Source organism: Rissa tridactyla, chromosome 1 (genome assembly GCF_028500815.1).
Source record: "Rissa tridactyla isolate bRisTri1 chromosome 1, bRisTri1.patW.cur.20221130, whole genome shotgun sequence".
Taxonomy (NCBI): domain Eukaryota; kingdom Metazoa; phylum Chordata; class Aves; order Charadriiformes; family Laridae; genus Rissa; species Rissa tridactyla.
The window spans coordinates 127,091,229-127,101,614 of record NC_071466.1 but is presented as its reverse complement, the minus strand read 5'-3'; positions in this window follow the sequence as shown (position 1 = coordinate 127,101,614).

Here is a 10,386-nt window from a genome sequence, read left to right as displayed (position 1 = left end):
CGCTGCTCCTGCCAGGGTAGCAACACACTCATTCATACCAAGGTAATCCACAAAAACAGGGACAGTGACAGAGTTAGGGCTGTCTCCATACTGAATACGGCCCTGACTTGGAAAATCTGTCAAGCACATTTCTAATGTCAAGAAGGTGACTTGGTGACTGCCTTCCCTTAAAGCCTGCGGTGTAGCTGATTTTCTGAAAATGACACAGGGAGGTGCGATGTCTATTATTATTTAAGATCTCATCGAACCTTAACAGTTTAAAAAGTAAAAGCTAGAAGTTAGCTTGCCGCACTGCTGGGAGCTCTGGGAATCAAACTGGTATCCTGTCTCCCACTTTACCTGGACCAGGGCTGTCGGCTGTGTTTATCTCCGAATTACAACTGTGCTGCCACTTGCCTTCCAGGTCTGCCTTCAATTACGGCTGTGTAGCTGCACTGGCAGCATTAGAATTGGCAGATACTAGAGGGGAGGACAATTCAGCCATGCCTTCACAGTTTAGCTAACGAGTTTGCTGATGATGTGTGTGCCTAGCAGAGCCTAGCTCCCTCGCTGAGAGCTGCGCCTGTTCTGCAGGGCCAGCAGGCTCATGTTTATTTACATAGGGTCAAGTCACACCTGAAGTTCGGGTGAGCACTTCCTATTTTCCTTCTTTCTGCAGAGGACAAATGTGTGTATCTAATACTCTCCAAAACTGGAATGCCAGAATGAGATGGAGCAGATGCAAAAGGCCAATGGAGTCATCTCGGACTTATTCCTCTGCCAACAAGATATCTTCTAGTGTTCTGTCCAGTCCACATTTAAGTGACTTGGGCACCATGAGCTCTTGCCATCTCCCTGGGGAAGTTACTTGAAAAGTTTTAATACATCTTCTCCTCAGCTTCAAAAGCCTCATCCTAGACTTGCCTTTGTCCAGTGATCCCATTGCCCCAACCTTCCCAGTAAAAAGTCTCCTGCTCTCCGGTTCTTCATATCACAGCCTGGTGGCCTGTCATTTGCCCAAGTTTAACATATCTGCTACTTTCACTGTCTGCTTATAAGTCAGTCTCTCGGTCTCTCAATCACTTGTGTTGTTCTTCTCAAAGAGAATTAAATCTCTGCCTCTATAAATAGTTCTGGTTGGTGTTCCAGTCTGTTGCTGATCTTTCCATTACCAAAACTTCTTGACATTTTATAGCCCACCGTCTGCTGTGCATGATGGCATGCAGATGTTAGTCATACGGATGTCAGACATTTTTGGCTACCAGTACAGCAATAAAGAAACATTTCTCTAACACAAAAACTTGAGAACTTGCCTTAAATGAACTAAGTAATGAAAGGTAGTTCTGTACTGAGTTCCCTTTGCTTCTGGTTGTTGATGAATAAAATCTCATTTTGCCGCTCACATTTGGGAAAAAAATGCTCATTCTTCTCCTTCATATTGTTCCTTAGAAATCCCTAAAACCTCCCCACCCCACTGCCAATGAGTTAATTGACACAAATTTGGCCACTGGTGGGCTACCACAATTCCTGGCACTCCTGCCTCCATTCTCTCATTTTCCCTTGAGTTCTCGCATCCATCTACCCACCTATTGTCTTCAATAGAGATTATCATGTCCCTGAAGAAGACATTTTCTTGATGTTCCAGATTTTTGATTGCAGGTACAATAGCATCCTGGCCATAGCCAGGCTACTTATAGCCACCATGGATGAAATCATAAAAGGATTCATCATAAAGAATTCTTAACAGTTAACAAGAATAAGGTTGTATCAGATGTAATCGTATATTTCCAAGGGTGAGATTAAGGGCAAATAGTCTCAGTGTTGGTCACAGTTTTAGCATCAGACAACTGTTAGCAATAGATATTTGCAGACAGTTTTCAAGACGGGGTGTATTAGTGGAGATGTGACACCAGTACATTTCAGTAGATAGTTTTTGATAAATTGCAATGTTGTTAGTCCATAATAGGATTGGGTTGCTTTTGCTGTTGACTTCTTTTTTTTTTTATCTCTGGGAGCAGTAACAACTATAACACTAGTGACACAAATGAAAATCAGAGTGTGTGTGGAAAAGCAACACAACAGATTTGTTATCTGGTCATCTGCGTTGTATCCTGCAGAGATGTGATAGATCCCAAATGGTTTTGGAGGGCACGGATATGTGGCTTCATGCTTCTGAAGATTAGAAAATCTCCAGATTTTCACTATGGGAAGCGAAGCAAGTTGGCTACTTCATAAAGCATCTGCATCATGTGACCATTTAATATTAGCCATCTCTGTAAAAAGGACACTGAAGAAAACTAGTGGTGCAAAACCAGTGGCATTTCCAACAGCACTAGATGTCTATCAGTATAAATTAGACTTCCTCACTCCAACAACGTGACTTTCTAAGATATCTGCAAGAAGTAAGATATCTAAATCATCTTTTACCCATGCCTACATCACTGGACATTACTTGATACTTAAGATGATCTCTTCTTGGTAGATAGCAGGTTTCTGTTCCTTGTTCTCCATTTTGAGTGCATGAACATATACACTCGGAAAATTTTGTATTTGACAAAACAATGTCTGCTATATCTTGATTCTTCCAGTGCTGACACACATGTGTAAAGCAGCTTTAACAGTTCTGGTCATTTGTGTGTTAAATTTCCATCGCTACTGGAAAAATCCCAGGTCACCTCCCCTCAGTGGAAGCAGGACCTTGCTATAGTAATTATGGAAAAAATAACAACATCCAGACATGAAAAATTGGACCAATTATTTCACCTGGGATCTCTTTCACAACATACTTGCTTTCTCATTTCTTCTCTCTCCTCTCTAATTTTTGGAAGGCTGTGATCTCCCTTAAGTTTTCAGCTTAATTGTATCCTATAAATAGGAGCAAAATCCAGGACTCTTCACTGAAGACAGGAACTTTGCCATTGATTTCAAGGCAGCTGCGTTCAATATCAAGAACACATGTGGGTTTACATACAAGGCTGCCTTTAACATGAAGATAAGAAAGCAAAACCAGCAATGGAAATATCAGTCCTTACTGTGTATTTCTCTGAATAAATCTGTTATACAGATTTCCCTCTCTTTTCTTTTGTTCTTTTTGGAGATCATGAGTTGTCATGGAGGTTTTATCATTAATATAACTCTCTAAGGTGAGGTGACAGGGAAATAAATGCACTTCTGGTCTCCCAGGTCTGCACAGCACAGGCTTCCTGCCACTGTTTCTGCTGCGACTCAGACCATTATTTGGAAAGAAATGTTGACATTGGATTTGGAAAGAAATGTTTACATTGGATTGCTTTATCCCATGTGTTTAGACAGAAGCTGCCTGGACTGGGAAGTCATTCTCTAGTCATACAGTATGTACAGAGGTACCAAACTCAATGGTAAGAAATTACTGCACTATAGTAATACCAGTGCTTCTAGTACACGGGCATTAAAGTGCTCCATAACCAAACCACAACAATGACCTGCCGGAGAAGGGCAGTGACAGTTTGTCTCTGAATGCTTTAAAATAAGAATATACATGGTCTCTGTATATTGTAAGGGAATCAGATCCAAAAAATAAACCTTGAAATGCTATCTAAAGTATAGCCTATCAGATGTGTCATTTCAGATGTGAGTGTCTACAGTGGTATAATCCAAGAACAGCAGCAATATATTAATAAAACATGCTTCGACCACATTTTTTCTGGCAGATAGTACTTTTGCACTGTAGCCCAAAATATATAACGAAATCCAGATCTCACTAGTTGCTGGAATGTCCTTTGTCAATAACTGTGAAAAATGTCTCTCACCCTGCAGTACAAAATTGAGCTGTGCAATTTATGTGCATAAGTTCTTTCACCCTTAAAAAGTGTTTTTTGTCCTGAATGAAAATACTGACACTGATTGTGCATGGCAGAGACCACTCCTTACCTCTGCTGTATATCCTAATCCCTTCTGCACCAATTTTGTTCATGTGGATTTATTGCCTGTGAAGTAGACTACCTGCGTAACCTCAAAAATCCAGATTTTCTTTTATTGTTTGATTAAAAATTAATACCAGTATTGCCGAACAGGAAGGAGATGCATATGTATGTCTCCTCAATGTGAGGCACTATACCAGGGACCAGGATCCTTTTTTATTCTTTCCTTTTTCTTCTAGGGAAACCGTTAGGATTCAACTGCATTGTTAGCTTTCGGCCTGGTGGAAGCCTATCCACATGGAACCAGTTTGGGTTTGGTTCCAACCTGAGCTCAGATTGGGCCACAGACCTTAAAAAAAACAAACAAAACCCCTAGTTCCCAAACCCTTTGGACCACTGTCATGCCTCAAGACTTCTCACGCCATTTTGCGCCCTTTTCATATGTTTTTAGCTGAAAGCACCAGGGTAGTCAGCATTGTTCTATTGCCAGCTGCTGACCACTCACCATCATCTCCTGAGAACTAGCTGCCTACATCGTTCTGCACCTATTTCTGCTTCCAGAAGTAGCACAGGAAGGTCACTGGATTCATGTCCCTGTAGCATGGTGGAATGATGAGACTAACGAAATTAACCATTCACCCCCTCTCCTAGGTGAGTAGGTTCTGCCCCTACACAGCCACAGAAGGGAAACAAAATTCTGCTAGGAAACAGGAAGAACTGTATTCACCAGCCAAACAGCATATTCAGGAGGCTGGCATGGGCAAAGGGAACCCCTCACAGAAGGCTGTGAGATCTTCATCCCACTCTAAATGATTCCACAGCTTTTGGCTCAATTTTCTAAATACTGTAGTTTAAGCAGATACTTGCTCATTTCCTCTCTGTCTCCCAGTGTTCTGCTCCAAGGTTTGGGTAGCAGACACTGGTGTTGAAAACTAGTTCAAGGAAAGAACTTAAGAGCCCTGGGCTTCCAACTACTTGTATTCCTTTTCATCATTTTTATGACCCCACCTACAGACCCCTGGCCTGTGGAGCACTTGAAAGTCAGAGCCCCACCACAATGGGTGCCCCCCTCCTCGGTCATCCAACAAGGAAAGATTCCAAAAGCGTCTGGCAGAGACCTAGTTCAGCCCAAAGGAGATGAGAGAGAGCCACATGCTGGCACTGAGCGAGACACAGGAGTGCCTATTCACACAAAGGCAAGAGAAAAGAGTGACTCAACTGAAGATTAAATACTGTAATGCGCCTGATAGCATATAAATAAAGGGCCATGAATGCCTGCAAGTGAGCATAAACAGCCTGACAAGAAGAGTGGTACATTATCTGCACATGATAATATTTCCAGCTGTCACTTTCAGGCTTGAACTGTCTTCAGTCTGACCTGAAGCAAAGGGACATAAACATTAAATTCTCATTCTATTCCAGTCTTTTGCCTTGCCTTGCCTTCCCTGCATAGAGCCGTGTGAGCACCAAACTGAGGTGAAACTTCAGTATATGCTTAAGTGCTTCTCTTACTTAAAACCATCCAAGGATTTGAATCTTCTCCATTGACTGGTAATGAATGCTAGGACAAGAATGTGTGCAGCCATGTAACTAGTAATTTTTTATGTTCATCCCCAAAGCATTCTGACACGTAATCACTGAGAGTAATCACTGAGCACGGCCCTATTTTGGAAGGCTCTTTTATTGCTGAATCCTAGCACAGTCTGGTTTTTAAACATGATCCTCCTCCACTCCTACTCTTTCAATTTTATAATCAAAACAAGTCTTTAAAAAAAACCCAAACATTTTTTTATTTAAATTACAGTGTGCAAGAAAAAGATTTGTAAGCCAGAAAATTTTAGGATAGACAATGAGGCCCACAAATATGTAAGGAACAACCCCCTCTGCATGAGTGGGCTCTGTTTTCTGGCAGAATCTCATTGAAGTTCCTTTAGCAGTGCAGAGGAGAGCTGGGTCTTCCCTGGTAAAGTGAATGAGCTGATTGTATTGCAGGACAATTTCTACTTGATCTTCTTCCAAGTGTGCAAAGCCATAAGTGGTTGCATTTGTATAAAACAGTTGTCAAAGAGATCAAACCTGGGAGCTCTGCATTAAGAATGCAAGTCCTAGTAGTTGTGCAATGCAAGTTGCGTAAGCACCAGCTTCCATCCTGCTTAAATCTGCTTTGTGCCACAAAATGGGGCCACGAGAGCCAGGAGAGAATTTCCCCTCTGTTTAGAAGGGCTCGACATCAGCTGGCAGTTCCCCAGACAAAGGAAGGGAGGACAAAGAAAGCACGCCAAAGAAAGGAGGTGGCATGGGTCAGTGTTCAGACCTACGCTAGCATAAAGCCCTCTTGTGCAGAGGTGCAAAAGTGAGATGAGAATCCAGGCTCTTGCAGCTGGTGAGTTTATTGCTGAGGCCGAATTCATTTAGCTGTGCAGGCATGTGATTTGGGAGAGGTAACCAATGGTGCTTCATGGGACAATCTTGAACCTCAGCATCATGAGATGCCAGTAGTACAGCTTCCCTGTAAAGTTATACTGCCATAAGCAAGGGACATTGGCCCCACTTGTTGATGATTGGAGCTAATGAAGTCTCCTTTTCCTAATCATCTCAAGAAATATTTCTGTGACTGACTGTCTGTAACTATTCCAAGACTATTCCTGTGGTTTTCTGAATGCTGCACCTCAGCAGCTGTATCATTGAGAAACCATTTGCAGCACACTGCAATGGCTTTATCACTTCCACCAGCTTGTAATGAGGTAACACTGTTTGCAAGGCCGGCAGATGGCAATCTTTGTATTCATTTGCTCTCGTGTATAACACTTTCATCTTAGTGTACATAACACCAGTTGCATCAGTCAGTTTCGGGTAGAACTCGTGTCAGTCCTGGCCAGAAGATGTTTTGTTCTCCCTGGCTGACGTTTCCATCCCAGATGTCAACCAGATGTAGAACAAGAAATGGATCTATGTGAGAGCCTTCCTCTCACCAGGAAGCTCTGTTAACTGGACAAGGAGAGGTGCTAAACTCAAGGCCAGCTCGAGCACAGGCCAATAATGACACCCAGACATCAGAATTTCACTGCATCTCAAATACAGCCTGAACCTTTGGGGCTGCAACCCTGACAGTACCTAGGAGGCTTAGTCTCAGGTTAAAACATTTAATTTTCAAGTTCATAATATTTATTTTAAGGCCTGAAGTGTCATATTGTATCACCAGTTTCTAAGCAACTTTCCTAGACACTCCACAGAAAAATGTATATTTAAAAAGTGAAGACTCAAATGAGGCCACTCTATTTGTCAAAAGTGCCTTTCTATTTTAGGAGCTTGATCTGACTAACCAAGCACTGCTCTTTTTATTATGGGTCACCGCCTTTGCAAGCCTCCCTGTACTGACTCCTTTTCCTGCTCACATACAGGGGAGCTGCAGCCCAGTTCCCCTGTTTACATTATTAGTTGTTATTTCCCCAGCTGCTGGCTGGGTTATGACCCAAGTCACGTCACTAATGATAGCCTCCTCCCCCCTCAGGAAAGCGAGGAGCCAGAGGGGTTCAAGAAACCTGTCCCTTCTTAGAGCAGCAACAATGTCTGGCTTCACAGGATTCAGGCTCTGGTGCTCTCTGCTCTAATAACCCCCCACTGGCATCAGCAGGGGAACCTACACCTGCTTCTCTGGCTCTCGGCTCCCCAAGCACTGTACAAAGCAGCTGATGCCAGTTTTCCCAAGCCCCTCGTCTCCTTTCACCTTCCTTGTAATCAGTTTGTCCGCCATTCTCCGGAGGATCGCCTGGAAGCCTATCGAAAAAGAAAAGTTCTTCCCACCCGCACCTCTGGTTATCTCCTTCTTGCTGCTACCTTATTTCTCCAGGCTATTTAGGACTGAGAAAGAATCCTGGTTCAGGAGGCAGCTGACTTTCCATTTAATTCCTTAGCAGCTGAAATAATGTAGCTGTGCACACAGCCCTTGATACACTTGATATATAGATTTTTAAGTCTGATACCTAAAACCAAATATAGAAAAACTCACAGTACTGTCAACCTTAAACAGATATATATTTTCCCTTTGCAGACGTAGCATTAACTTTCAGTTCCTTGTTGAAACCACTCTGAGGGCTACAGGGTTTGTACATTGCATTTCACCTTTCTCAAATTGCTCATGTCAGTTCGGTGGGCTAGAGAATTCCGTTCCATAAGCCTCCAGAGAGCTGCACTGCTCAGGAGTGGATGCCATTTTGATCTCAAATTTCCTATATAGATGTGTCCATAGGGATCTCATTCCATCCTTTTGCTATGACTTCCAGTTCAGCCAAGAAGGTCTCTTAGAGGCTTGATTTGAAGACTAAGCAGCAGAAAACCACCACATTCTTGGGGAAATTATCCCAGGGGTTAACTGAGATCATTATTTTAAAATTGCAAGTAATTGCAATTACTTCAAGTGTGCATCTGTCAGGATTTAATTCCTAATCATTGGATATCCTGCCTTCCTCTGCTGGATTAAAAAGCGATTTACTTTCAGAAGTCTCTTTCCCGTGTGTGCATGAGAAGACCACGACCAAGGCGTGGCTTTGCCTTCCACATAGTTATTTTCCCAGCGCCATTTCAATGGGACCATATCCAAACACAGCTCACTTTCTGAACCCTTTGCAATCCTTTTGAAAAGCTTGATGTGCATGGCAGTAACTACCTTATTGCTGCTACATATGACTTCCTAACTTCTCATTGACGTGCTGGCAGGCTTTATCCTTGCTGCAATGTAACACCAAAAGCTTATTTGCAGTGGCTTCTATACCATGACTTTTAAGTCCCCTTGCAGAATAGCTGCCTTCTAGGACACTGTACTTTATCTTATGCATGTTTTGTGCATTTTTTGTTTCTTGCTGTATGACCTTGCATTGGCCCTTTAAAATATATGTTCACTTTACCAGAAGTCTCATGTTGTTCTGTATAAATTACTTACTTTCTAAGAAATCCTCATGCGAAGTATTTCCAGCAGTCATTTCAAGTTTATTCCTCACCTCAGATAAAGATACTAAGAAGCATCAGCCTTGGGAATAATCCCCGTGGCTCCATGTCTTGTTGTATACCAGTCTCTCTCTACAGCTGCCTTACAATCCATCATCTTCACTGATCTGCCACCCTTTGATACATTTAAGACAGATTCTGTAGCATGCTACTTTTTAAATCAGGTTGGCAGAGCAAAGCAAAGTCCTCACAGAAATTCTTTAGTGTACCTATAATTGGATAGAATAGACAGCAGAGATAATAAGGAAATCTGTTTCTTTGTTGCCATGTGCTGCATTTGTTTTTCTTGGCTTCATTAGACCTATGCAGATAAATGATGTTTTGCTTCTGTGTGATTTCAAACTATCACCAACAACAAGAAAACTGAAGTAATTTAGTTAAAAAAAAAAAAATACCCCAAATTAAATACCTGGGTTCAGCTTTGTACGATCACTTTTTTTTTTAATGTTTGTAATAAAACTGGAGGAAACATTTAAATGAAAACATCATTTTGATTTATATTTTCTTTAAAAGGTCACATTGAAAAATGTAACGTTTAGAGACTTTTTTTTCTTGTCAAGATTAATAAACCAGCAGCCCTGCCACTAATTTAAGCAGAAAATGTTACCTACCCTTGCTCCGCAGAGCTCCAGTTTTGTGGTCCTTGTGAGAGGTACGATCTTCTTGCTTCCCAGCTGATGTGGGATACGATATTCTGTGAGGGCCTGGGCAGTTTTGCACTCATGTTAATGTGAGCACAGGCACTCAGCATCCTCCCCTACCTCCAGGGCAAACCGCTGGCCACAGAATGCAAACTGTGGACACATATTAGCAAAACCACTACTAACGTTCATCAGTGCACTGGACAACTTAAAGTAAAAACTAAGCAAGTAAGGAAAGAGAAAAAGAAAAGAAAGTTTTTTAGCTTTGAAATATTAATTTCAAGAGAAGTAGCAGGTACACATTCCCACCCCCTTTGCCCCCAAGATAACTGAGGTCAAATCCAGTATGTTATCACAGAAACATAACAGCATCTCTGTAAATAAGTGAAATCCTGGAAAACAGAAAAAGAAGTATTAAGGTCTTGGATGTTTTTAGGTGTTACCCATCAACTATGATTAAGTGGTGTTTTACACTGAGGGTGCATGACATACTGAAGCCAGTGTGAACCAGCTAAAGGCCAGGTGCTGGCAGTGTGGCTGTGCCTGTTTACGTTAGCTCAATAGAATGGTGTCATTGACACCATGAAGGGAGAGCAAAGGATGTGACCTTGTCTTTACCCATGTCTCTTTAGGTATTTTTGCACCTTTTCTGTTTGGTTGGTTGGTTTTTTTACTGCTAGTGCACATTCATGGGAAATACATCTCACTCTAATTTTAGTACAATAATAAAGTAAACATCCTCATCCCCTTAAAAACTACAAATTAACAAACAGCCATGCCCATATGATGTTTGCAGAAAAGACTACACCAACATACGTGAGGACCTGAAAGAGAAATTGGTTGGAAAGTGTAGAGAAATTGGA